Source organism: Bicyclus anynana, chromosome 12, assembly GCF_947172395.1.
Source record: "Bicyclus anynana chromosome 12, ilBicAnyn1.1, whole genome shotgun sequence".
Lineage (NCBI taxonomy): Eukaryota > Metazoa > Arthropoda > Insecta > Lepidoptera > Nymphalidae > Bicyclus > Bicyclus anynana.
The window spans coordinates 15,900,153-15,927,912 of NC_069094.1; positions in this window are offsets into that span (position 1 = coordinate 15,900,153).

The window sequence follows — 27,760 nt, forward strand, 5'->3', positions numbered from 1 at the left end:
TAATAATTGAAACAAATTTTAACTCTGCATTTGTCAGTAAGTGGGTATTTTCTGAAACAAAATTACGACGATATTGAAGTTTCTTATCAGTGCCAGCTAGTTCTAACAACAAGGCGAGCCAAACAAACCTGGTTAGCCCAAATCTTTTGTAGTGCTGTAATGCGACTCCGCCTGTGGTGATTGTGTAGTACGGTGGAGCACCAGCCAGCCCTTTCAGCAAAGAAAGCTTAGATAGCAAAGAAAATGCCTAACGAGACCTCGCGACCTCATTCCCTTTTCTATAGACTAGGAGCTAGCGGGGAAAGCGGCTAGATCAGTTAATCTTTTATTTTTTTTTATTTCAAGACAAGTTAGTTAGTTGCGATCGAACAGCTCCCGCACTCGGGCCACCGGCCACAACCACAAAACGCCGCTGCCGGCATATTTCCTGTACTTTTCATACATTTTATATGGACTCGCCGCACACGGTTGACACTGGTGGCCGCCACATGCTACAAGCATCGCTGCTCGCTTCTTGAGGCCCGCACCGGTCACTAAACGCCGACACAAAACGTCGCCACACGCCACTCGTGCGAGTATGATGCTGCATGTATGGGTAAATAATCGGTGTACATACATAAAAAAAATACCGACCGAATTGAGAACCTCCTCCTTTTTGAGGTCGGTTAAAAAGTAGCAGCCACCGACAGCAAATGTCTGTCGCGCGCTTCAGCTACTTTTGTGGCCCCTCCTTGCTTCTTGTAGCAGCGTTTGTGGCTGTCGCGAGTGGCTCGTGTGCGGCGACACTAACCTGATGTTAAATGACTTGCGATCTTTTATCTATTTATCGGCGGCATCTTACCGGAACGCTAAATCACTTGACAGAACGGTGGTTACTAGCCACGGCCTTGCATTTAATTTAAAAGCTGTAATTAATCTCTACCACGCACAGTTAGAAAATATTAATTGAAAAGTTATATAATTGATATATTAGTGTGTGTATGTGTGTTTATATTACGAGTAAGTCTACTATTAGTCTCTATTTGGATAACTTACTGCTAGTTCTCCGACTATTCGCATTTGGCAGGCGTTGAGAAATTTTAAAACAAAGCTTATGAAACTAGGCCGTCTTAAAACCAAACAAGATTATCCAAGTCACACGACAATCGCATCTAAAACTATGCACAAAAGGACGAAAGCGCACGCAAATGCGTTCGAATGGTGTGTAAGTTTGTATTTCATGCAAAAAGTGGGTGATCGTAAAAATATAATGTACATTGGGCCTTCTCCAAATACGCGGGGATGTGTATTTCAAACAAATTATTTATAATGCTAGCCTTTGTTCTCAGCTCCGCTCGTTTCGCTGAATGCGTTGAATTTCAACTCATATACTGTCTCTGCGTTGTAAAAATATTAAACAGTATTTAAAAATCCGCAACATTTTTTTCCGAATCGCACTACTCGTACATCGGGTTTTATTATACTTAAACATTATCACTACCATGCTAACCTTAAAAGCAAAGCTTATAGTTTGTCTATTTTTGGATTAACTAACTATTTTTATTATATAAGTAAATATTAACTATTTTGGAGTAACTTTGTAAGTTGTACTAGTAGAACATCCTTATTGGAAACGACTTTCACCCGTCATATAAAATTTATCACTCACTTGTAACCCTCTTATAGTTTGTCTACTTTTGGAAGTCAGCTTCTATGTAGTGGTAACTTTGTAAGTTGTACTAGTAGAACATCCTTATTGGAAACGACTTTCACCCATCATATAAAATTTATCACTCACTTGTAACCCTCTTATAGTTTGTCTACTTTTGGAAGTCAGCTTCTATGTAGTGGTAACTTTGTAAGTTTTACTAGTAGAACATCCTTATTGGAAACGACTTTCACCCATCATATAAAATTTTTCACTCACTTGTAACCCTCGTGATAGTTTGTCTACTTTTGTAAGTCAGCTTCTATGTAGTGGTAACTTTGTAAGTTGTACTAGTAGAACATCCTTATTGGAAACGACTTTCACCCATCATAACAAGTTTTATATGAAATTTAGTATGTTAAAAAATATATCGCGAGAAGGTTGCCTAAAAATTTCCTGGCGAAACTATCATTAAAGATTAGTTAATAATGGTTAATAATAAAAATGGCCAGTTAAATTTTGGGCAAGCTACTCGCAATATATTTTTAACGTACTAAATTTGATATAAAACACTTTTTATCCATTAAACACATGGGTGAAGGTCATTTCTAATGTGGATTTTAGACTATACAGAAAACTGTAGGACGGAACGAAACGTACCTTCAATTATACATACAAACACGTTACATCTATCATGTATGACATCGTAGCTCTACATTCATATCTAAAGTGTTTTTCAGACAGCATGGGTACGGTGACAGTCGCCTGTATCACGTTCATAATACGTACTAATATCGTAAATCGCGGCAAACTTTCAAAAGTTTTCAAAAAAATTAAACAAACTGCAGTTACTCGTACCAACGATGGATCATCCAACTTAACATTTAACATTTCGATCGATAAGATACGATGTTTATGATAATAAGAGTATTACGTAGTTATATAAAACCATGTTCATAAATCTGTCTCACAGATAACGACTTATTTCACGTCAAGTGTGGCGGCTCCCTAAACATCATGAGATGAGAGTGGAATGTATAATACCTCTTGCTTTATATCTTGAAGCGCTTAAAGCGCTCGTAACATTATTAATGAAAGCACTGGAAGATCCCCTTCATCGACAGCGCTCGCACTAAATATTCAGCGCTCCAAAGATAAACTGTGGACGCGAAATATGGCGATCCCGGCGGAATTGCATTTGCATCTATAACTCCAATCCCGGCTTTTAATATTTTATGAGAGAAGTGTCTTTTGTGGACTTCTAGCTATGTTGACTGTAAACAACATTTTTTGATTTTGTCATTGATTGTCACACAACTTATTAATATTCACAAATGCATAAACTTGCATTATGCGGATTAATGTAATTAAATATACTCTTTTAGTTTTTATTTGCCCAACAGACTTCAATAAAATTTTATTATGTGTACGTTAATTGTACAAGAATTAAAATAAAAAAAAGAAATATTAGCCTTAATAAGTATTATTACGAAAGTAAAATAATATAATAGCCCGCCAGATTGTAATTGAACTATTCAAGTTTAATTTATTTATTCAAGTTTTATAGAATACCTACCTAGAAGCTATACGGTGTTAGGCGTTTGCTTGTAGATACCTAAACCAACATTATAAAGTATCAAGGCTATTGTAATATTATATTAATTATTAGATTTTGAATATTAATGTAAAAAAAATATGTTTAAACATTATATTCAATTATTCATAGTCTAAAGTTTCTATTCTAACATAATAATATTCTAACATAACATACCTTCTCGTAACTCTACCAACGATTCGAAAAAATATATTTTGTGGCCGTGATAAATTTTTGTTTCCAAAGTAACCGAAATGTTTACAGTATAAAGTTTTGGTGGAGTTTTGGTGAAATTATTTACAAAGGCATTAGATAAAGCAGTTTGCGGTGTAACAAACGTAACGAATGGGGGGAAAATGATAATATTTGGCAACACGGGACGGCTCTTGCCGTGAATCACGTGAAAAATCGAGAAAACAAAAGAAAAACACATTATATGCCGTGAGATTACAGCTATTGGTTTTGGCCGCGGGCGGAGCGTGCAGACGTATTTGTTTCGGCTTGTGCCACGGCCTCCAGAGCTTTTTTTATTCTCTATAAGTTAGCCCTTAACTACAATCTCACCTGATGGTAAGTGATGATGCAATCTAAGATGGAAGTGGGCTTGTTAGGAGTAGGATAAAAATCCACACCCATTTCGGTTTCTACACGACATTGTACCAAAACGCTAAATCGCTTGGCGGTACGTCTGTGCCGACGGTAACTAGCCAGGGCCGAACCCTCCCACCAGTCAGATATGGACCAATTAAGAAAACCTCAATTCATCCTCTGTCTTGTAAATCCATCGATCCATCGATCGATCCATCCATACCGCGCCACAGAAGCCGTCAAAAGCTACTCTCTCGTAAGTACTGCGTTTATCTTCAAGCTGAAAACCTCATTCACGTTGAGGTTTTTCTTCGGACGGTGTTTTTTATCATTCATAAATGAATGACAAAAAAATATTGCATTCTGTTTTCTTCAGACGCAGTCTACATGAAAGATATAAAAATTATTATTTTAGCTGTTTCTGCTATTCATTTTATATTAAAGTTAGAGCTAATAAATTTAATTCATATTATACATGTACATACGATATTAATTTAAAAATAAAAAATAAAAGCTCATATAGACAACTTCTTTCTTTTTAAACGTCGTTTAGTATGAAATATTTTTGCAATAGTCCCGAATTTAAATTCAAAATTCACGAATTCCTAGTATGGTACAATAGTTTATAGGACAACTTATCGCTATTCAGAGTGCCAACAACCCTGAAAAGTCAGAAAATTAAAATACTAGAGTTGTAGTAATCTAATAACACAGAATACTGCAAGCCAGTTCGAGCTCAAATTAAATCAAGCTCTGTTCTGCGATTGAATTCTTAAATTGAGACCGGAAACTCCGGAACCCTGACCAATAGGTCGGTCCCCGGCGGGGGAGGGGGCCCTGACAACTCAGCGGCACCTCGTTAATACTACTGGAATTCCATTTCTCTCTTTACAGTATTGGAAAATCAACGTTCTAAATGCTTCAAAGTATTAAGGTATTTACACACGGGTGTAAGTTTCGGCGGCGGTTGTTCATACTTACTACTATAACTACTTTGCGAGTACATTTTTAAATTAATCATAAATTATAAAAAAAAATACATTTATAAAACTTGTCTCACGGTAAGTAATCTGAAATAACATGCTGTTGTGTCTATTTATCTTTTAAAGATAAATTTCACAACAACTTGGTGATGTCTAAGAGTTTATTATGGGAGGAGCAGGCTATCTTCTACTGGTACGTAGAAAGTCTACGTATTGGTCAATTTCATTGGGTAATCGATGTCAAGATATCTAATCTTTTATTCTAAAATGCTTAATATTTATTACAATACATGGTATTCTTCAAGTACATGCATATTAAATCTCGTTTGTTTGTTTACTGATACTAACAGTTAAACTTAACTTTAAAAAGAGTTAACTGAATAACCTATATGTTCAGTTGGACTATTTTCTTGTCTTATCTTCTGCAAAACTAATATTATATAAAAAAGCTATTCAATACATGCCTATCAATAACATCTTATTGAATACTTTTCATATTATTCCAGTTGATACAAACGCCGCGTCTTTTGTGGCAGTGTGAGGCGCCCGTGCGTCGAGGCGTTAGGAGGCCGAAACAATCTCCAACAAACTTCGCTCTCACTGGAGTCGGAACCCTCTCGAATCAAAAAGTTCTGAGTGTACGTAATCCGCTTATTTTACATAATCAACTCAATTATGCAGCTTCTTTGGCCTTTAACTAGTGCCACCCCATGTCCCAAATAACTTTTTGTGTTCATCATATTTACCTTCCTCCGCGACTTTTATTACTCGCAACTCCACTTGTAGCACTTCAGAATTTTAAGATAAGTTTAGTGTTAGACTTAATATTGTTATTAGATTTAGCAGATTGAACATATTATGCAATCGTTGAATATTGTCAGTGGGTAGTTTGAGAAATAACTATTTCAAGACGCAAAGGTTTGTGCTGCTTTTAGATTACTTGTTTGGCTGTGGCAGAAATCAGCAACATACATTTTAACAGACTCAAAAGTGATTACAAAAACAAGAAAACTGCTGTCGAACAGAGGTTATGATTCACAACATTCGTCAGGACAACTTAATTAACAAATCAAACTGTAACCAAAATAAGACCTTAGAATGGCAGAGAATGATCTTGAGTGAAGTCACGTACTTGTGAACGTTGTGTGTAGGATTAAAGGCGCCTTTGACTGTTAACAAACACTCCCCTTTTCCACTCAAGTCACTCTCCCCGCCTATCAAAAGTAACCCATAAAGGTAATTACACAACAAGATATGTGATGATGCAGATGAAAGCGGGTTAAATTGTTAGGAGGATATAAATCCACACACTTTTTCGGTTTCTACACAACATGGTACCGGAACGCTAAATCGCTTGGCGGTACCTAAGTCTTTGCCATGAGAGCGATAACTAGCCACGGGTGAAGCTTTCCACCATTTAGACCTGAACCAATTAAGAAAATCTCATTCGGCCAAGCTGGGGATCGAACCCAGGACCTCCGTTTTGTGAATCCACCGCGCATACCACTGCGCCACGGAGGCCGCCATGTAGTAGGCTGTGCCACCTGTCTTCAGAGGATCCTAGAGTACTTTAGCCACATTGCTAGGAAAGAAGGAGACAATTTAAAGAAAGTAGTAATCACTGACAAAGTGGAAGAAAAGAGATCCCAAGGATAAAGTCCGATGGGTTAGTCAGACCAAATCCACGCCACTCTTGACACCAAGGTACACGAAACTGCAAGTCGCGAAAAGCCGAGCCACATGGCGGCATCGTCAAGAAGCAAGCTTATGTTAGGGGTCACGACTCTCAGTAATGAGGAATACGAAGCAAGGAGGAAGTAGTCGGCTGTTAGAATATGCTGATAATGATACTAAATGTAGAAAATTACTAAAGATTAGCTTTAGCAACTAATCACTTATGAATTCATAAAGGAGGTTGGCGAAAGTGGGAGTCACACTCAGAAGTGTCGAACACTCATACATTTGTATTGATGTAAACTATTATTTGGTAATATAATGCTTGTAAAAAAATATTGAGATTTTACAGAACGGGAATCAAAAGAAAAAAAGGGCATTTTATTAACATAAAAAGTCGTCTGCAAAAACGCCTCGTCGTATTTATAAAGTTATCATGCAGTTGTATGTCAGCTGCGGTGTTTTTCACATTTATGTATAAATATTGTACCAACTAATTTAAGGTATATCTTTTTTTTCCTGCTTTTTAAGACTGCTTACCATTTACTATTTTTTTAGTTTAATCACTATAAACAACTGTTAATAGGTTTCCAATACGAACGCTACTTTTATCAGCTAGTCCCAAAATACATGCAATCTCGCCATTCTCCTTTATAAACTTAACATCCTAGCCGAGATTCCATCAGAAATACAAAATGATAGTATTTAACATTAAAATCACGTTCTCTTTATATTGTGAGGCCGTTCTCATTTTGCGCACGAGATATCATTTTAAATTCATCATTTTCAGTGAACGAAAATAAGCGGCGTGCTATTTAAACCTTTTTACGTTTTATTTTCCAATATTTTCCATCGCTGCAGGACGCCATAGTTCGGGCGGGCTGTCAACTGCCTTTCATAACTGTGATATTGAAAAAGTTACTTTTGAAAATGTAGCGCCCAATACACAGCGCTGCGGAAAATGTTACTTATTAACTTTGTAAATATGGACGATAAATAACTACATTTTTCTGATGTTTAGACCAGACCAGACATTTCTGTTTAATTTTTATTTACAGCTGGCGCCACGACTTCGTCCGCGTATCCAGGGTTTCACAAGCCTCGTGAGAATCATGGATGTTCCGGGATAAAAGGTGTTTATTTCGCTTAATAACCTCCTCTATCTTCCAGTGAAAGTCTCAAACTATAGACACTTGATAAAACACAGTTATTTTAAATCATAGACAAACGCTTCCATTTTTTTTATCATGATTCAAATCACTGTAACAAAAATATATTTAATATTAAATTTATGTTTGCTGGGCATAGTCAAAGTCAATTTAAACATTATATAGGTAACCGTTAGTACTCGTAGGACAACATTTCATTCAATCGTCGATAGTCTTGTATCATCTAAATTGGTGTTGTTTACACTCAGGTAAGGTTTGATTCTTTGTTTGTTTGATTTTTGTTTATGTGTATGTTATAACTCAAAAACTACTTTTGATTTTAAAACACTATGATATCATGGGGCTACTGCTAGTCATTATTTTTACACGGTAAACTAACCGGTAACTGACGAATAAAGTTGTCATTGCTCACTTTGAAACCACATGGCCCTATAATCGTTATATAAGGAACATTAGCTGATAAGCGAGCAAAGACCAAAAGATAGGATCTACTAAACTTTAAAACTATGCCACTAAATGTATAGATACCTAATAGTGGGCCCATTTGTAGTGGAGCGTAAAGTTACGGGCATTAGTTGAGACGACGCCCGTGACAAATAAATATATAGACGGAACAATATTTTTATTTATTTATTAAGGAAAATCAACCGGTAATACATTAAATTCATGCTTACATTTAATTACATGGATAAATTAGGTTAATGCTTAGCTATTAAAAGATTTTCACAATTTTCACAATTTTTAGATATTATGTACACTAGTTATAGATATCCATTAATTCATAGGTACAACATAATCTAAGATATCAAGTATATACTATACATAGAAAAAACAATTATAAGCTGATTCACAAAAGTAATAAGTAATTTTATTAATAGGTAAATAATTTAATTTATAGGTACAATATATTACAAGTTTGGCACGAGAAGTCCAAATACTATTTTGAGTAAAATTATAATTAAAATTAAGAATAATTAAAGTTCAATTTATATTTATATTATATTTTTAATATGGTTGTGCTACTTACACTACTGACATAAGAATACAAATATACAATCACATGACAAGTCTACACAAAAAGCAGTCTTAATGTGACATCTTTAGGTTCTAAAATAAAGGTTTTGTATTTTTCTTTTATTCATTGAAGATAAACAGAACCCATCTAATATATTAAAAGGTAACTTTCAACTCCATTGAGTTTTAAGTTTGATAATAATTTGTGTTAAATTGGGTAGTGCGTCCCCACTTATATGTATGTCATAATATGTAGTAGATCACACCTCATGGCTTTAGAATTGCTTTCTCACCTCTCATATTATATTTACTTGTACTTCTTTAACCTCTAACAATGCATATAAAATACATAATATAATACAAAGCACTATTTAAAATGTTTAAAATCCATCCCTTCCGTTTCGGACGTATTGGTTGCCATATTGCTGTACTATAAGGATTTGTTCGTAGCGTTGCGTCTACGTTTTTAAGATGATCTTGCGTCAGTGGTGGATAATGAGACGGTAATAGCCGCGGCCGAGTCTCTCGTGGAACAATTAACTGCTGTGCGCTGACTTTGTGCTGCTGCGGGAGAAAATCCATTTTGTAATACGTTTAAGAACGCATGTATTCTATGCATCATATAAAACAACGCCCTCCACCGCATCTGTACGTCTGTTTGTCTATTACCGACAAACTCAAAGATTACTAAAAAAAGTTGGAAAAGTCGAGAAAAGTCAAACCGCCTAGGAGCTTTCATAGAAAACGCCGCTTAATGCCCTAGAGATAGATAGAACAAAGATAATGGAATATTCTTTATGTACAAAAAAGTCTGCAATAGTTTAACTGTCTCTTAACTGACAATATCCATTTTATCTTCTAAATTAGTCACGTAGAATGAAAGTACACCGATTTCCATGAGTGTGAAGTCGCGGGCGTTTGCTAGTATAGTATAAAAAAAGATGTAGGTAATAAAGGTAAAAGAAGAAATCGAAAAAGGTTTGCTAAGAGGACACATCAAAGGAAACAAAAGCGATGATACTCAAACTATATACGGACAGTTAATTGTATCCTAAGGTATAGTAAAAGTATTTCAGTAAAAAGTAAATATTTCCAAATGCCTTGTTGAAACAGGTGAAACTGTAGTAAAGTGGGGAGGGGGTGTAATTATTTGATGGTGGGAATTTAATTCGGGTCCCGGCGCGCCCTGGCCGCTCATTACAGCACCGGGACAAAGAAAAAACTGTCAACTTGCGCCAACTTTAATTGCCTTAATAAATCTGGTGTAAGAAGTTGTGGGGCCACTGACCCTGCACAATATAGGCGATCGCGTTTTTTGGAATATTTATAAGTTAAGTATTTTTGAACTTAAACTTCTTTACTTGACGTGGCCAATAAGCTGGTAATGCGTTACGAATAGCGTAATCGAGCGAGGCAATTTTAATGACACAATTAAAGTTGAACTCATGTGAAAGGTATATTATTGGCTGTCTACCAGACGACAAAAATAATTACTGACAATGACTCAAATGGTTTTACAATTCAAAATGGTTTCTGTATCTTACAACTACTTTTTTACTTTTACGGCTTAGTCTAACATTATGAAATTATCATTATAATAATATTTAAATTAATTATAAAATGTAAATAGTTTAATCTGAGTTTAAACAATTAATAATAAAGCTAAGGATCAGAATCTTTAGGTTTAGCCAAATCAGTATCTTTTAAATGAAAAACTGTATCCATGACATTGATGAATTATTATCAGCAAATAACAGACAATGTTTATAATAATGTACAGATAGTTTAGTTAGAGCCATGATAGCCCAGTGGATATGACCTCTGCTTCAAATTCCGGAGGGTGTAGGTTCGATTCCGGTCCGGGGCATGCACCTCCAACTTTACAGTTGTGTGTGCATTTTAAGAAATTAAATATCACGTGTCTCAATCGGTGAAGGAAAACATCGTGAGGAAACCTGCATACCAGAGAATTATCTTAATTCTCTGCGTGTGTGAAGTCTGCCAATCCGCATTGGGCCAGCGTGGAAGACTATTGGTCTAACCCCTCTCATTCTGAGAGGAGACTCGAGCTCAGCAGTAAGCCGAATATGGGTTGATGACGATAGTTTAGTATGTATATAGTATATTAGATGGAACTCGTAAGCACTCGTAACAATATTCTACATCAATCAATTTTCACCTGTTTGAGACGGAACATTTTATCATGGACGACTAGACATGTGTGAAAATGTTTAAAATTGTTTTGTGTTGAAATAAATCTGGTTTAGTGGCCTCAAGTTTAGGGATCTCCATCACCGACACGATGCAAATGAAACTCTTTGTAACGAATCTCAAGGGATTTATTTGTAAAAATTCCGGAGCGGAACGTTCCGCGGCACAACAAAAGGAAATAAATTGGTGCGGACAACTCCGCCGTGACTTCACTGTGACTCCAGTGTGACTCCGCTGTGACTCCGCTGTGACTCCGTTGTGACTCCGTAAAAGTTTTTTTTTTTTTTTTTTTTATTCTTTACAAGTTAGCCCTTGACTACAATCTCACCTGATGGTAAGTGATGATGCAGTCTAAGATGGAAGCGGGCTAACTTGTTAGGAGGAGGATGAAAATCCACACCCCTTTCGGTTTCTACACGGCATCGTACCGGAACGCTAAATCGCTTGGCGGTACGTCTTTGCCGGTAGGGTGGTAACTAGCCACAGCCGAAGCCTCCCACCAGCCAGACCTGGACAAATTAAGAAAATCTCAATCTGCCCAGCCGGGGATCGAACCCAGGACCTCCGTCTTGTAAATCCACCGCGCATACCACTGCGCCACGGAGGCCGTCAAAGTTAAAGTTAGTTAGTATAAAGGTGTGTTATTATTACTTTCACTGGTGACTGGCAAGAGGAATGCCCTTATCTATCTAGCTATGAAATATTAAGCTTATCTTTCTTTCTGATTGTCTGAAAGTCCAATGTTAACACCCTAGCTTGCCATTTCGCATTGGTGCCATAGTGAGTCAGATCCAAATCGCCTCTTGTATAAAGAGGAAGGTCTGGATTTTGGTGGGCATTTAAATGAGCTGATTAATACCTAATGATGATGATAGCTCTACTTATTCATGCCAGATTTTACATCGTGGTAAAAGGTAGAAGCTGAAATGGCAATAGTTCCAAGAGTCGATGGATGTCGGGGTCCCAAGGTGCTGGAATGGCAACCCCGCACTTCAAAGCGCAGTGTTGGTCGACCAGGTGGACTGACGACATCAAGTGAGTCGCAGGGATTCGCTAGATGCAGGCAGCTCAGTATCGTGATATTTGGAAGTCCCTACAAAAGGTCTATGTCCTGCAGTGGACGTCCATCGGCTGATATGATGATGATGAAAAGGTAGAGTGGGTAGAACCATATTTTCGTGATATACAAACTATTTTAATAGGACCTAAGGGTTAAGTACACCGAAAACTAACTCCTTGAGAATTGTTCAAAATGAAATTAAATGACGAAACACTCGAAATGATTAAATACATGAGCGAATTAAATAAAGCAGAAGAGGTTTCTGTTCCTTTTAACGCACTAACAGAAATAGCTGTTGTAGCTTCAGTATTGCTTTGACGCAAGTAGGTATCTTTATCAGAAGTATAGCCTAGCCTAGGACATGTATTTTGTTCCATAGCTTTATGCATACTCGTATACGAGTTTCTACTGTTATAACAGAAGGCCATACACGACCATCATCCAAAACGTATCACATAAAATCAAAAAAGTTTATGACAGCAATACGCGTCGATCGCGCATAATTTAAAATGTTCCTTACTTCGCTGTACATCGACGGCTGGCCGTAAACACGTTTTATTGAGCCGTACCGCGAGCGGCGATGAATATTAAACGAATACACGACGTACGCTAATTGAATTTTAAAGCGTTCTGTTATTGCGCGCCGCGCTCGACGCCAGTAAATAATTTTATGGCGCAAATGTTATGGCGCTTGTAAACGTTATGAGTGTTGGATTATTTATACCCCGCCTCATATCTCCATAATCTTATGGTTCAAATACGCAAATACGTGATCTACGTAATAAATTACACATGGGTAAACAAGTGCCCACCTAGACCTTGGGTTGTTGTTGTTGCTAGCGGATGCCGACAACTTCGTCTGCCCTTCATCATCATTAACAGCCGATGGACATCCACAGCTGGACATAAGTCTCTTGCATGGACTTCCAAACAAAACGGTCTCGTGCCGCGAGCATCCAGCGGCAACCCGCTTGATGTCCTCAGTCTACCTAGTAGAGGGTCAACCAACACTGCGCTTTCCGATGCGGGGTCGCCGTTCCAGCACCTTGGGACCCCAACGTCCATCAGGTCTTCGAACTATGTGGCCTGCCCATTGCCACTTCAGCTTCGCGACTCACTGAGCTATATCAGTGACTTTGGTGCTGTGTGTTGTTGTGTTGGTTCTTCTGCGGATCTCCCCATTTCTGATTTGATCACGCATAAAAACCCCAAGTATAGCTCGCTCCATCGTCCAATGAGTGATTTTGAGCCTTTTTATGAGGGCCACAGTTAACGACCAGGTTGCGGATCGGTCTCACGCACTGTTCGAAGACTTGTCTTCAGGCATTGAGGAATTTCTGCCCTTAGACTTTCCTTAATCCAGCCCTGTCACAAAATTCGTTATTAGCGGACATCTACTAACTACCTATAGGTAACCCTGCCAAATTTTTATTTTCGCTATTTTGTAATGAGTGACTTTTCATGATGAGATTTTATATGTATATTTAAATAGGGTTACTAAAGGACCTGGTCTTTCTTATACACGCATAACAGGGCAACACGCACTGGATATGGACGCAAGGATATGGAGCTTAGATCCACCACGCTGTTTCAGTGCGGTTTGGCGGGTTTAAGAGAATATTAAAGTCTATTAAATTTTAATGATAATATTCGGGAAGGTTTAAGCATGCTTTTCGAGGCACGAAAGTGTAACACAACCATCTTCCCAACTTCGGGCTGAGAAATTTTACTGATTTTTTGTAGAAGAAAGAAAAGCTCAGTATCTTTTATTGAAACTCAGGGTCTAGTTACTCGAAGTCTTAACTAACTGCCTGTGGTTAGCCTATTAAGTACAACGAGGCAATTAAGTATAGTAGGTATATAATTACAAGCCATTTAGATTCTCAGAATTCGTATACCTAATGCCTGTGAATGTAGGTTCCCTTTATCTTTTCAATCAATGATAACGATAGGCCAATCTTGCTGGCGGCCATTTATCCCCAAGCGTCTGCTCCTTATGCCTGACGATATCTTGGCCCCCAATTTATTCAGTTGTCCCCACAAACCGGGTCGTTTGTGAGACGTGTACAAATTGCTAGTGGCCATATCTGGGCCGGTGGAGCCGAGTGCGGGTGGAGGAATATTTTCGTGAGGCTCAATAACGAGGTGTCAGTGTGCGGGCACTCTGTCGATTTATCAAACTGTGGTTGTTTGTTGATTTATATGATCTAGCAGACGCCTGTGTCGGCACGAGTAAGTTATTTGATCAGTCGTGGGTCGAGATAGTACGAAGCTGGGTGGTGAGTACTGGGAGATCGAGTGCTGGCGATATAAGAGACGCCTCGGGTGGTCTAGCTCATTCTTATATAATAACCCTGGGTTGTTATGGGATAGGTGAGGAAAGTGACTTGAGTGGGAAAAGGGGAGTGTTAAATATCTGTCAAAGGCGCCTTTAAACCTATACACATCGTTCACAAGTGCGTGACTCCACTCAAGGTCATTCTCTGCCACTCAGGGACATTTTTAGCGGGAATTGTTAGACCTGACAGACTTTCATTCAACAATTGTGTTTTGCAGACAGCCTGATCCTGATGTCAAACTCCTTTTCTCAGAAACCCGCGTCTGCGTCTACGTTTTAATCCCTTAATCTTAATTTTTGAAACAGCCTTTTAAAATCGACAATACTGCCTAAACTACTGATAGTTTAGGCTGTGCGTGAGTTTTATTTCAGTTTATTTAGTAAGTCAGTAATTTTGAAGAACCGGGACAAATATGATACAACTTAAAATACAAATTACAGGTAATGGAGTCCAGGATCTCTGTAGTAAGTATTGTTTGAGTTTTAAGTATTGATTAGAAACAGGCTGATCATGATAATGACTCTTAATGCCAACTTTAAAATCTTAGCTTTAATCAAACCTCCTATATAAAAGGCAATACAGAATATATGAGTAGATCAAAATCATTCCAAAAATCTAAAGGTTACAAGTTATCCACAAAAAAGATTGTCAACGTAAGTAGCAGTACTTTTTGGAAGATCCGAGTGATCACTGCCTTCTAATTCCAACAAGCAACATGTACTCGAAGCGTTCCTATTGTACGATAATATTAATCTAGCGAGTGTTTCATTATTTGACCATAGCTTTACAAAATGTAATGGGTATAAAGAAAATCTTTCTGTGAACAGAAGATAACATGTATTAACAAGCGAGGCGTTACCCGTCGCGTCTAATTGGAGTTATCTCACAAAAAAAGCTCACGTAAAGTGCGCCTGATTTAATATTGTTCGGGAAATGTTTACGACCTTCGGGAGGCTCTCGCGGGTAATCGAATGTGTTCACAACATTGTGTTGACATGAAAATATAATCGCTGTTCACGCGTGTAAGTAATTCTAAAATAGAAGCTCATTTACCGATCAACCTGTTCTTAGTTTACGTCCTTAATGAGTAAGCATTTTGTTTATGTCATATAATTTAATCATCTTCCATTATTACAGACTCCGTTAGTTTCAAAATTTATGATTAGTAGTATTTATCTCGCATAGGTATACACTAAAAGGGCTATTTAGCTTGAGCTACCAGACGTATTTTGTAATAGGTCTACAAAAAGCTGACTGTCAGTCTGACCCTCTGAACCTAAATGTCAAATCTGAGCAAAGTTTACTAGGAGGTAGGTATTTTATTAAATCCGAATGTCTCGTAGATCCAGTGGTTAACTTTTGTGGTTTTGGACCATTAGATTTGGTTGGGCTATGATACAGAGCTTTTTTTTCTTCTAAGAAATTTATTAAAACTCTCAGCCCGGAGTTGGAAACTTGGTTTTGTGTCTGATGAAGATGTGTCAAATTCAAATTTCATTTATTTCAAATAGGCTTAGTTTACAAGCCCTTACATGATTTAATGATGGTAAATAAAGTTGAAAAATTAAAGTTACGAGGGTTAAACTAGCCTCGGTCCGAGAAGAGCCCACAACAAACCCAGCCAAGGTTTATTTTATTGTTTACCACCATTTTCCAAGCTTACTTTTAGAATAATCACACAAATATGTACTGACAATGTCATAAGTGTCAGTTTAGGTACCACTCCGACACCAGCCCGGAACACCTCGCCCCGGATGAAGTGAAACTGGAGCGCGCCTGTAATTAGCTGTCGTGTTTGTCTTTGCTGTTCCGGGAGCAGCTTATTAACTAGTTCCTAATAGTGCCTCCTGTGAGCCCGCACCTTACACGCTCCTGTGTATCTTTTTAGTGTACATATAAAAAGGTCAAAGATTTGCGTTTTCCCATTATCGACCTTCGGGGAGCCGTGATAGCACAATGGATATGACCTCTCCGATCCGATCCAGGGTATGCACCTCCAACTTTTCAGTTGTGTGCATTTTAAGAAATTAAATATCACGTAGGTCAAACGGTGAAGAAAAAACATCGTGAGGTAACCTGCATACCAGAGAATTTTCTTAATTCTCTACGAGTGTGAAGTCTTTTAATCCTCATTGGGTCAGCGTTGTGGACTGGCCTAACCCCTCTCATTCTGAGAAGAAACTCGAGCTTAGCAGTGAGCCGAATATGTTTTGATAATTAATGAATGTAGAACCTTAGGAGTCTAGCTCACCAAATCCCCTGGCCACTCTCACTCATCACTAGTCCACTACAGGGCCCAATGCGGGTTGCCAGTCTTAACACTTTTCTTTACGATATTTTTTCCTTTATCAATTAAGACATTTGATATTTAATCTTAAATTGCATAAGAAGTTGGAGGTGCTACCACTGGGCTATCACGACTTACTCACTGGATATTAATCTTTAACTGCATATAGAAAAACGATAAATCTTTTCACTACTCTCTGAGAGCGGTTAGCCTAATAGCCTACCACACTTTGGACACAAAGATGCCGCGGAGTTTCCCGAATGCTGCTCAACGGAGTTATAGGTATATTTAATTATAATCATTCTCTGACAACTTTTTGTTTTGTCTTGTAGATAGCTTGTGCGTCGGGTTGGGACGTAGATAATCAGAACACTACAAGTACAGTTGGAAAGTTAGTTGTGTTGCACCCTCGTGCATAAGAATAATCCGCTGATCCTGGTTATTTGCAATAGCATAATAAGATAGTGGTTGTTAGACAATCGAACATTTTTTCCCTTAGACAGTTAACTAGAATTAGTGCAACGTTGTGGGACTAAACTCTAAATAACCTCTTCTAGAAGGAGTAAGAAGAGAGAGCCCTTGTAATGGACCATAAAAATAGGTTATTAAATTTTCATTGCACATGAAAAATGAAAATTAAACAGAAAGTAGACAAAAGCAATCTCATGCAGTCTACTCGCATTAAAAGAAGTTTATGAGAAAAACGTGTGAAAATTTATATTTATTGCGGAGAGTTGCTTACACGTTAGTCCAGCAGTTAGCTTTATAATTTCAAATGGTGAGGTTCCAAGTTCGACTCCTTGGTCTGGCTGTGAAACTACTTTCTTTTCTTCCGAGAAATTCTCAATAGCAAACATTTATTGTGTATTAACTTCGAGTTAATAAATACTTTTATAACTTTAAGTACTATTTATTACTTTGAGTACTATTTAGTTTAATTATAAAAACCGGCCAAGTGCGAGTCAGATTAAAACATTTTATTTTTTCAAAGTGTATCTATACTAATATTATAATTATTAAAGATTTGATTGTTTGTTTGTTTGCATTGAATAGGCTCTTAAACTACTGGAAAGCTACGTTATCAGGGAGTAACATATTTTTTATTCCTGTATTCCAATGCTAACGTTAACTATGTGGGTGAAATCGCGGTGTACTGTTAGTAAATAATAAATGTAAATATAACTTAATATTCTGTATATATTTGAAGCGCCTGTTGTATTTACAAATATCGAGCAAAAAGGAGTAAAAAATCACGTTTGTTGTATGAAAGCCCCTTTTAAATATTTATTTTATTCTGTTTTGAATAGGTACTTATTTGTTGTGGTAGCCGCAACAGAAATACAGTATCATGAACATTTCTGAAACTCTCTAACTATCACGGTTCATGATACAACCTTGATTCATACTTGGTTGATGGTTCATACAACCTTGTGTCCGACAGACAGACTGACAGACGGACGGACAGCGGAGTCTCAGATAGACTCCCGTTTAAACCTTTGGGTACAGAACCCTAAAAATGTCAATAAAGATCAATCGAGAACCGCAATAATTTTAGTCAAATATTCCTTCGGTATGTTCTTGGAACTATCTCCACGAATTCAACCTAAGTCAATATTATAGACGGAGAGCCCGTGAACTACAGATCTTCGTCATTTTATTTAAAGCCGAAAGTTTGTCAGTTCATGCTCCTACGTACGTATAAGTATGTTTATGTAGTTTGGACCGTGGTGGCTTTGGAAGGTAGCTTATACATAAGTATATTTTGTTTTTATTTTTATCAGCATAATATGAGAAGTGATATCCCATCATTCATCATCATATCATTTCCCAGACACTTTGCTTCATGGCAACCCTTCGCTAGAGACCATTGAAGTTTCAAATTAAATCGTGTTTTTCGAAGGGATGCCGTGAAGCTAAGTGTCTGGCGACTAGGAATATAATTTGTCATATTATGCCGAGGAAAGCAAAAAATTACACTTTATACGTACCTTCCAAAGCCACCACGGTCCAAACTTTATAATGGGCTACCATACTAAACTTACTTAAGGTAGGAGCATGAGCTGACAAACTTTCAGCTTTTATAAAATGACGAAGGTCTGGCGTTCCGGGCTCTTTATCTAATAATAATAGAGCAATTGAATTAAATTCTACGAGAGAAGAATCTCGAACGTCGAGATCCTTGCAATTGTTTATGTTATAATTCAAACAGCGACGAAAGCGGGCCGCGGCGCGCGACGCCTGCACCGCACCCACATTGTGCGGGCCGCGGTTTAATGCGCCTGTTGCCATAAAAATAATGAAACTTGAAACACTATTGTATTGTGGGGAAATGTTTTGTGTGACTGCTGTTTCTAAAGAAACACTTACAATATAAATGCTCCGAACGCGACGCTGTTTTATTTTAATTTTTTTTTGTATGTTTTGTACTTTGTTTTAAGTTTTTTCTACTGATTGAATGTCAGTCCTAGTATGGTGCCTAAATTAAAATACATTTAGCCATAGATAGGTAAGTGCACAAACTTCTCTCTTGTCGGTAGTTTTTAAATTTAGTATGTTAATTCTTACATAAATGATTTTTTATTAATTTTTTTTTTTTATTATTCTTTACAAGTTAGCCCTTGACTATAATCTCACATGGCGGTAAGTGATGATGCAATCTAAGATGGAAGTGGGCTAACTTGTTAGAAGTAAGATAATAATATACACCCCTTTCGGTATCTACATGACATCGTACTGGAACGCTAAATCGCTTGGCGGTACTTCTTTGCCGGTAGGGTGGTAAGTAGCCACGGTTGAAGTTAAATGTTCTCCCACCAGCTAAATGTTATTTTCTAAATAGGCAGAGACCTGAAAGCCTAGTGGATATGACCTCTGCCTTCGATTCAGAGGACGTAGGTTCGAATCCAGTCCGGGATTCTGAAGTTTTCGTTCACCGTTTGAGACACGTGATATTTAATTTCTTAAAATGCAGACAACTGAAAAGTTGAGGTGCATGCCCCGGATCGGATTCGAACCTACGTACTCCAAATCGAAGGCAGAGGTTAAGTATATCCACTGGGCTACTGGAAAAGAGCGTCTTCACTCTAGTCACTAGGCTATCACGGCTCTCTCATAGAATCATAATCTATAATATAAAAATAAATCGCAAAATGTGTTGGTAAGCGCATAACTCAACAACGCCTGGACCAATTTGGCCAAATCTTTTTTTAAAATGTTCGTTGAAGTTCAAGGATGGTTTTTACGGCGAGAAAAATTAGAATTATTAGGGTAGGATATGGTAGGGGTAGGGTAGGGGTAGTTGAAAGTTTACATCGAGTTTCACGCGGACGAAGTCGCGGGCATCCCCTAGTATACAATAAAAACGTCACACGCAAGTGTATTATGACGTTGAAGTAAGTAACTTGATAAAATAAAAACCCTATAAAATATATTTTTTTAATAAGAACTTCAAAGTTGAAATCAGAAAACTGTGGTTCCAGGCTACGAGAAGGCTTATAAAAGATAATTACGAGCGAATAATTGCAGAGGCAAGTTTCGAGTCTCCGCCTTAACTAGCAGGATAGTTCGCTCTCTTCACTGAAATAACTTTACGAAATACTCCTCCATCTGTGATAATAATTATGAATTACTTTGTAGGCTCGTATTTCAGCTCAGAACACGGAAATTAATGACAAAGCTTTTTTAACTTTTATTCTCATGTTTAGAAATGGGAAAGGTGAAAAGGAGTACATAAAAATGTATAAATAGCTAAATAATAAAATATATTACGACAATACACACGTAGTATCTAGACCCAATGTAAACGCAGCTTGTGTTTTGGGTATCTTCATAGCCCATGAATATTAATAAACCACTTAAACATTGAAAAATATAAAATATAAAAATTATAAACGTTTAGACCCCCGTCGAGTCTTTCGTGGGCCATGACAATGTTCTAGATAATTATCTATGGCTGGCAAATTTCATCAAAATACATTCAGCAGCTTTTGTAAACATTCAAACATTCAAAAATACTTAAACATTTATGATATAAAATAGGATAATTTACTCTACTGGTGATATTTTAAGCGGAAAGCGAACCGACAGCAAACTAGCGGAAGCGCCGGTGTCGGCAGTAAATAATAATTTTCAATCGAAATTCAATCTATACAATCAATTCCGCTCCCGCCGCATATTTGCTCGCGACGGACGGACATTTTAGCTCTAAATAAATGGGATCCCATTTATTGAATAGTACTTACTAACCAGGCTTTAATTACTTTATAAACAATCGATGCAATCTTCAATGCAAGACTTAAACTATTTACATAATATTGGCAAACGCCCGCGACTTCGCTCGCGTGAAATTCAGTTTTTCAAAAATCCCTCGGTAACCATGCATTTTTCTGGGATGAAAATTGTGTGTTAATTCAAAGTAAAATCTATGTCCATTCCAAATTTCAGCCAGTCAAAGGAGGAACAGACATACACGCTTACACACAATCTTTCGCCTTTATAATATAGTGTGATGTGATTTTACATCGTAGCCGTTCCCATTTTACATATTCGCATTTTTCCATTACATTATGTGGTTAATGGTAAAATGCGAATCATCACCATCATTATCGATCAATGTCCACAGCTGGACATAGGTCTTCTACAAGGAGGTCCAAATACAGTCCTCCTGAATCGTCTCTATCCAGCGGCTCCATGTAACCCGCTTGATATCATCGGTGGGGGTCGTTCAACTTATTTCGTTCAGAGTCATTTCAAAGTAGCATTTTTTTTTTATTCTTTACAAGTTAGCCCTTGACTACAATCTCACCTGATGGTAAGTGATGATGTAATCTAAGATGGAAGCAGGCTAACATGTTAGGAGGAGGATGAAAAACTAGCCACGGCCGAAGCCTCCCACCAGCTAGACCTGGACCAATTAAGAAAACCTCAATCGCCCAGCCGGGGATCGAACCCAGGACCTCCGTCATTAAATCCATCGCGCATACCACTGCGCCACGGAGGCCGTCAAAGCATTCAAGGACCTAGAGATCCCACCGTCCATTTCTCTCTTTAAGCTGTATCACCCGTTACAACTTCAGCTTTGCGACTCGTTTAGCAACGTAACGTCGGTTCTTTGTTTATCTCTTTAATTCTGATTCGATTACGCTTTGATACTCCGAGTCCTTAGCTTTAAAGCCTGCTTAGTAACTCTGTCTTAATGTGAGTTATAATTTAGTTAGCGACCAAGTCTCGGATCTATACACCATTACTGGCAACACAAGACTTCATGAAACATAGTACAATGAAACGGATTTCTAACACGAAGACTTAGGTTTTGTATTCGTTCCTTATGTTGTAACTACATGCATGCGGATATAATAAACTAAAGCACTGATCTGATTTGGGTGGGGTATTTGTTATTTATACGCATATTTTCCAGGGAATGTTATCCTTAATACATATTATTTTACAACATTTTCCTATTTTACCAGAGAATAGAGAAAGGAAGGTGTAATTGAAGACGGTGGTTTTCTAAAGCTTCATGTTTAACATTTTAATGTTCCAATTTGGTATTTAATTAACAATATCCTTAAATAAACGGGGCGCCTTGTTGATGTAAAAACGGTATAATTAATCAGATCTTAATTAACCTCACCGTTTTTAATTAACGATTACTTGTAAAATGGGGAAATATATTGGGGTGCTGAATTACAGCGGTGTCTGTGTTCTGTTATTGCTACATTTACACCACAGTTAAGCATGAATTATTGTAGAAGAGCCTATGATGTCAAAAGTGAACTTTTTTTTACAAGTTAGCCCTTGACTACAATCTTACCTGATGGTAAGTGATGATGCAATCTAAGATGGAAACGGGCTGACTTATTTAGAAGTAGGATGAAAATCACACCACTTTCGGTTTCTACACGACATCCTACCGGAACGTTAAATCGCTTGGCGGTACGTCTTTGTCGGTAGTAACGGCCAAAGCCTCCCACCAACCAAACTCTCAAACAAAAGAACTTTCTCGAGCTTAGCTTTCTCGATTTGGTAAATTTAATGTTGTGATTTGTTTTTCACATAAACTTTTTGTTCCCCAGCAATTAGAAACGCAGGGCGATATGTCTTTTACTTGACTATCTCTTGTTTTAAAAAGCGGCCTCCGTGGCACAATGGTATGCGCGGTGGATTTACAAGATGGAGGTCCTGGGTTCGATCCCCGTCTGGGCCAATTAAGATTTTCTTAGTTGGTCCAGATCTGGCTGGTTATCACCCTAACCGACAAAGACGTACCAAGCATTTTAGCGTTTCGATACGATGTCATGTAGAAACCGAAAGTGGTGTGGATTTTCATCCTGCTCCTAACAAGTTAGTCCGCTTCCATCTTAGATTGCATCATCACTTACCATCAAGAGATTGTAGTCAAGGGCTAACTTGTAATAGTTTCATGCTTCGCTATTTTTAACCGACTTCAAAAAGGAGGAGGTTCTCAATTCGGTCGGTATTTTTTTTATTTTTTATTTCGTCGTCATCAACCCATATTCGGCTCACTGCTGAGCTCGAGTCTCCTCTCAAAATGAGAGGGGTTAGGTTAGGCCCAATGTCTACCACGCTGGCCCAATGCGGATTGGCAGACTTCACACACGCAGAGAATTAAGAAATTCTCTGGTATGCAGGTTTCCTCACGATGTTTTCCTTCACCGATTGAAACACGTGATATTTAATTTCTTAAAATGCACACAACTGAAAAGTTGGAGGTGCATGCCCCGGACCGGACTCGAACCCACACCCTCCGGAATCGGAGGCAGAGGTCATATCCACTGGGCTACCACAGCTCTTTTTTTTTATCAATACTTAATAGTGATGTAACAGCGGTACAATAGCATCTGCATCTCTTGTCTCGCAGAAGTATTGCATTGTGTCGCGTTTCGCGAGTGAGTGCATTTACGTCTCTCGTCGGCCCATTAGAGGCGGCGCGGGCAAATTGCTGCAACGGGCCATTCGCCTCTTGTGATACTTTCCACGTCTTTTAACCCAATTCCAAGGGGAAAGTAGTTCTTGCTTGCTTGGAGATCGTTATTGCCTATCTTGGGTGATATAAAAAAGCGTGTATACATTAAGCTCTTCGCAGGCGATGCTTCTGCGCTCGCCCAAACCGCACGGTATCGTCGTAGTGGTCCCGTATGGAGCCATTGGCACTTACTCAGAAAAAAAAAAACAAAATTAGCTCTTCTCAGTCGCACTTTTGACAGCGTCGTGTTTGCAATGATGTGCGATGTGATGTTTCTCCACTTTTGGTAGTAAGATTCTGTTGTTCTGGGTTGGCGCAGTGGGTAGTGACCCTGCTTTCTGCATCCACGGCCGTGGGTTCGATTCCCACAACTGGAAAATATTTGTGTGATGAACATTTTCCAGTGTCTGTGTGTATTTATACATTATATAAGTATTTATATGTAGTATATAATTGTATAATAATATTAAAATATCAACTATCTTAGCACCCATAACACAAGCTACTCCGTATGCTTACCTTGGGGCTAAGTAGGTATGTGTATTGTTTAAGTATATATATTTATCTTCGTCTTTCTTTCAAGAATCGAATTTAAAACTTTTTTTTTTATTCTTACAAGTTCGCCCTTGACTACAATCTCACCTGATGGTGAGTGATGATGCAGTCTAAGATGGAAGCGGGCTAACTTGTTAGGAGGAGGATGAAAATCCACACCCCTTTCGGTTTCTACACGGCACCGTACCGAAACGCTAAATCGCTTGGCGGTACGTCTTTGCTGGTAGGGTGGTAACTAGCCTCCCACCAGCCAGACCTGGACAAATTAAGAAAATCTCAATCTAGGATCGAACCCAGGACCTCCGTTTTGTAAATCCACCGCGCATACCACTGCGCCACTGAGGCCGTCCAAAACTTTCCAGTAAATCAAAGTAACACCACCGAGGGTGACACTCCATACCTAAACATCGTTAAACGAAATTACCAAAAATTAAGACCTTGTAATTTTTACAACTCATTCGGATGAAAATACAGTAATTCGTTTTGAACATTAAAAGAAAACCACTTTCCAATTAGCCTCTCGCTGCGGTTGACAGCTGCCGGCTATTGAACGAAAGCCTCCATTGATTCCCTTCCATTCCATCTCTTAATGAATATAGTAGCATTCAGCTGTTACAATTTATTTTGGAAATTCATTAATACTTCTTAATTTTTAACCGACTTTGAAAAAAGGAGGACGTTCTTAATTCAACGCGTATGTTTTTTTTAATGTTTGTTACCTCAGAACTTCGCCATTTCTTAACCAATTTTGAATTTTTTTTTTGTTTGATGGAGTATACTTCCAGATTGGTCCCATTTAATTTTCATGATAATCGGTTTTTTTTTGTTAAAATAGAAATAACGAAATTACCCGTACTGTGGCACTTTCGTTTACTATGCTACAACACACGATAAACAGAAAATTAAAACTTTTTAACCAAAAAAATTTACCCGACTTTACACAAAAATAAAATAAAAAACGAATAATAACATCGTATGTGCTACCTTCTAATCACGCTGAAGGCGGTGCCAACACAGTGATGCATTAACTATAATGGAAAGTTTTATTGTTTTAGTTTTGTAGTTTTACTTGTATTTAATATATATATAATAAACTACGAGTTGACCTTATGTTAGCCCATAGTTAATGCTTGATGGGTATATACGAAGTGTCAATATCGCTTGTTCCACGATCGAGGTGCTATATTTACGATGCAGAAGATAGTGTTGGATTTTGGTGTATGTTTTGGTGACTTATTGGCCAGTGGGTTACTTATAGACTCCGGGAGCAATCACTAGCTTGCGTGGGACAGTTTCGGGTAGATTTAATGCATTTCCTATCGAACAAAAAAAGTAGTAAGAAATCAGGTTTAATGAATGATGGTATAAAGGATCAAAAATCGCTATGAATCTAAGATTGGTATCCAGTCCAACACTTTTAACACTTTTAACACCGTCCAACACTTTCAACACTTTTAACACAGTCCAATACTTTTAACAATTTTAACACAGTCCATCATTTTTAACACAGTCCAATACTTTTACACAGTCCAACACTTTTAACATAGTCCAACACTTTTAACACAGACCAACATTTTTAACACAGTCCAACACTTTTAACACAGTCGAATACTTTTAACACAGTCCAACACTTTTAACACAGTCCACTTTCCAACTAAACAAATTTTGGCATACATTATTTATTTTTTACAGTTTTAATAAATGACAGAAACGTACGCGTTGAATCAAACCTATTCTTTTTTTTGTTTACTGTTAAAATTTAATTAAGTGTGCGTGTAGGTATTTTTCGCGGGTTACACTGCGGGGTGCAGCTAGTAACATGATAATATACGTATACTCGTAGCCTAGTAGGTTTTTGAAAGCCTTTGTAATTGCACACATGCTCAACTTGTGGTACCGCCCAGGGGTATGTCTGACTCGTGTTACGAACTAACTCTTACTCAAGTCAGGAGTTATGTTCTGCCTGAATTGCTTCAATGCATGTAGAGTTATTTTACTCAAATTTGGTAAAACTACAGTTAGGTATACCTAGTTATTATGTCTGAGCGGTTTCTCGAGTTTAATTACTCCTTAAGAATCGATTTTTCATGAAAAAAGTATGAACAGTAAAGTTTGGTGAATGAATGACAGCGTTACGTTTTTGTGCTCAACCTATTCTGCGCACCTTTCACCGTAAGCTGTTGCTGTCACACACGCCGCGTCCTGCTACTCCTCGGTTGCGCACCTTTCACTTTTCAGGCGTAAGTATTCAGACGTACACATTGTATGCTGCGGGGCAACATACACCCTGAGTGCGTCTGAGCTGACACACACTTTTTAATCGACTTCCAAAAAGGAGGAGGTTCTATGTTCGGCTGTATGTATGTTTTTTTTATGTATGTTATCTGAAATTATTGTAAGACTAGGTACGAGTAACTACATCATTTTATAACAGTGAGCGAAATTTACTATCTAAACATTTGCAAAAAATTCAAGGTAAGTATTTTGTTAACTAAAACATTATATATTTTAATACTATGTATTTGTTGTTAGTAATTTAATTAAAAGGTATTTTTATTTAAGGGCGGACGAAGCCGCGGGCCTCTGCGAGTAGGTATTTAATAATCATGTGAGTTTGTTTGTCTTATCTAAATTAAGTAAATGAACAATTGTACATACATATAAAATTATTTCTAAATAAAACAAACCCTTATTTAAAAACTTGCATAAATTTCTCATTACGACACTTTTCTAATTGTATAAAAGTTTGGACCCTTATATACCAAGCTGTCAATCATTATTAGTTTAATTATACATTAGGGCCCCATCAAAGCATCATAAACTTATATGAAGACGTTAATAGAAATATCAATAAAAATAGCGATTCACCCTACGAGTGCCATTATTGGCTCACCTTGTCATAAGCGAATACTGACTTTGGTAATAGTCCATTCCGTTATAAATTCCAAGTCATAAGGTTTTGATTAGGTTACCCTGCTAATCAATTTAGACTTTACTACCAAGTGCATAGAGTCGTAAATTGGAATCACGAATGTCTTATATGTATCTTTTGGTGCCGAATGCGTTTGGAATGTTTCCTAATACCCAAAATTACGAACGAGTACGTTTCAAATATATTGGAATGTTAGCAGATTACTTTAAGGTCTATTTAACCGTATTTGTTGCAGTAAGGTATTTAATTAAGAGTTCCATCTAGTTTGACAAAATTATTTATTTATTTATTTAATACTCTTTATTTGTACACCACAAAAAATAAAAGAAAACAAGCAAAACAGAAACATAAGAAAAAGTAGAATACAAAAGGCGGCCTTATCGCTTAGTAGCGATCTCTTCCAGGCAACCTTAGGCTTAGGAACTTATTAGGACAACTGTAGGTGGTGTGTACGTAATAATAATGTACATATACATACATACAAATAACTACACACTAATACATATACCATAATACACAAATTATACAATAATTATAAATATCATAAAATAAAGTAATATATATAATATATCATTATGTTGTATGATAAATATTCTAATAAAATAAAATATGTAACTAGTGACTAAGATAATATGTCTTAACGGATTTTTTAAACATATCAAGGGATTTGGATTTCCGAATGTCGACTGAAAGTTACGTATTTGCCTAGCAATAACTGTAATTAATATTGTACATTGCGTTT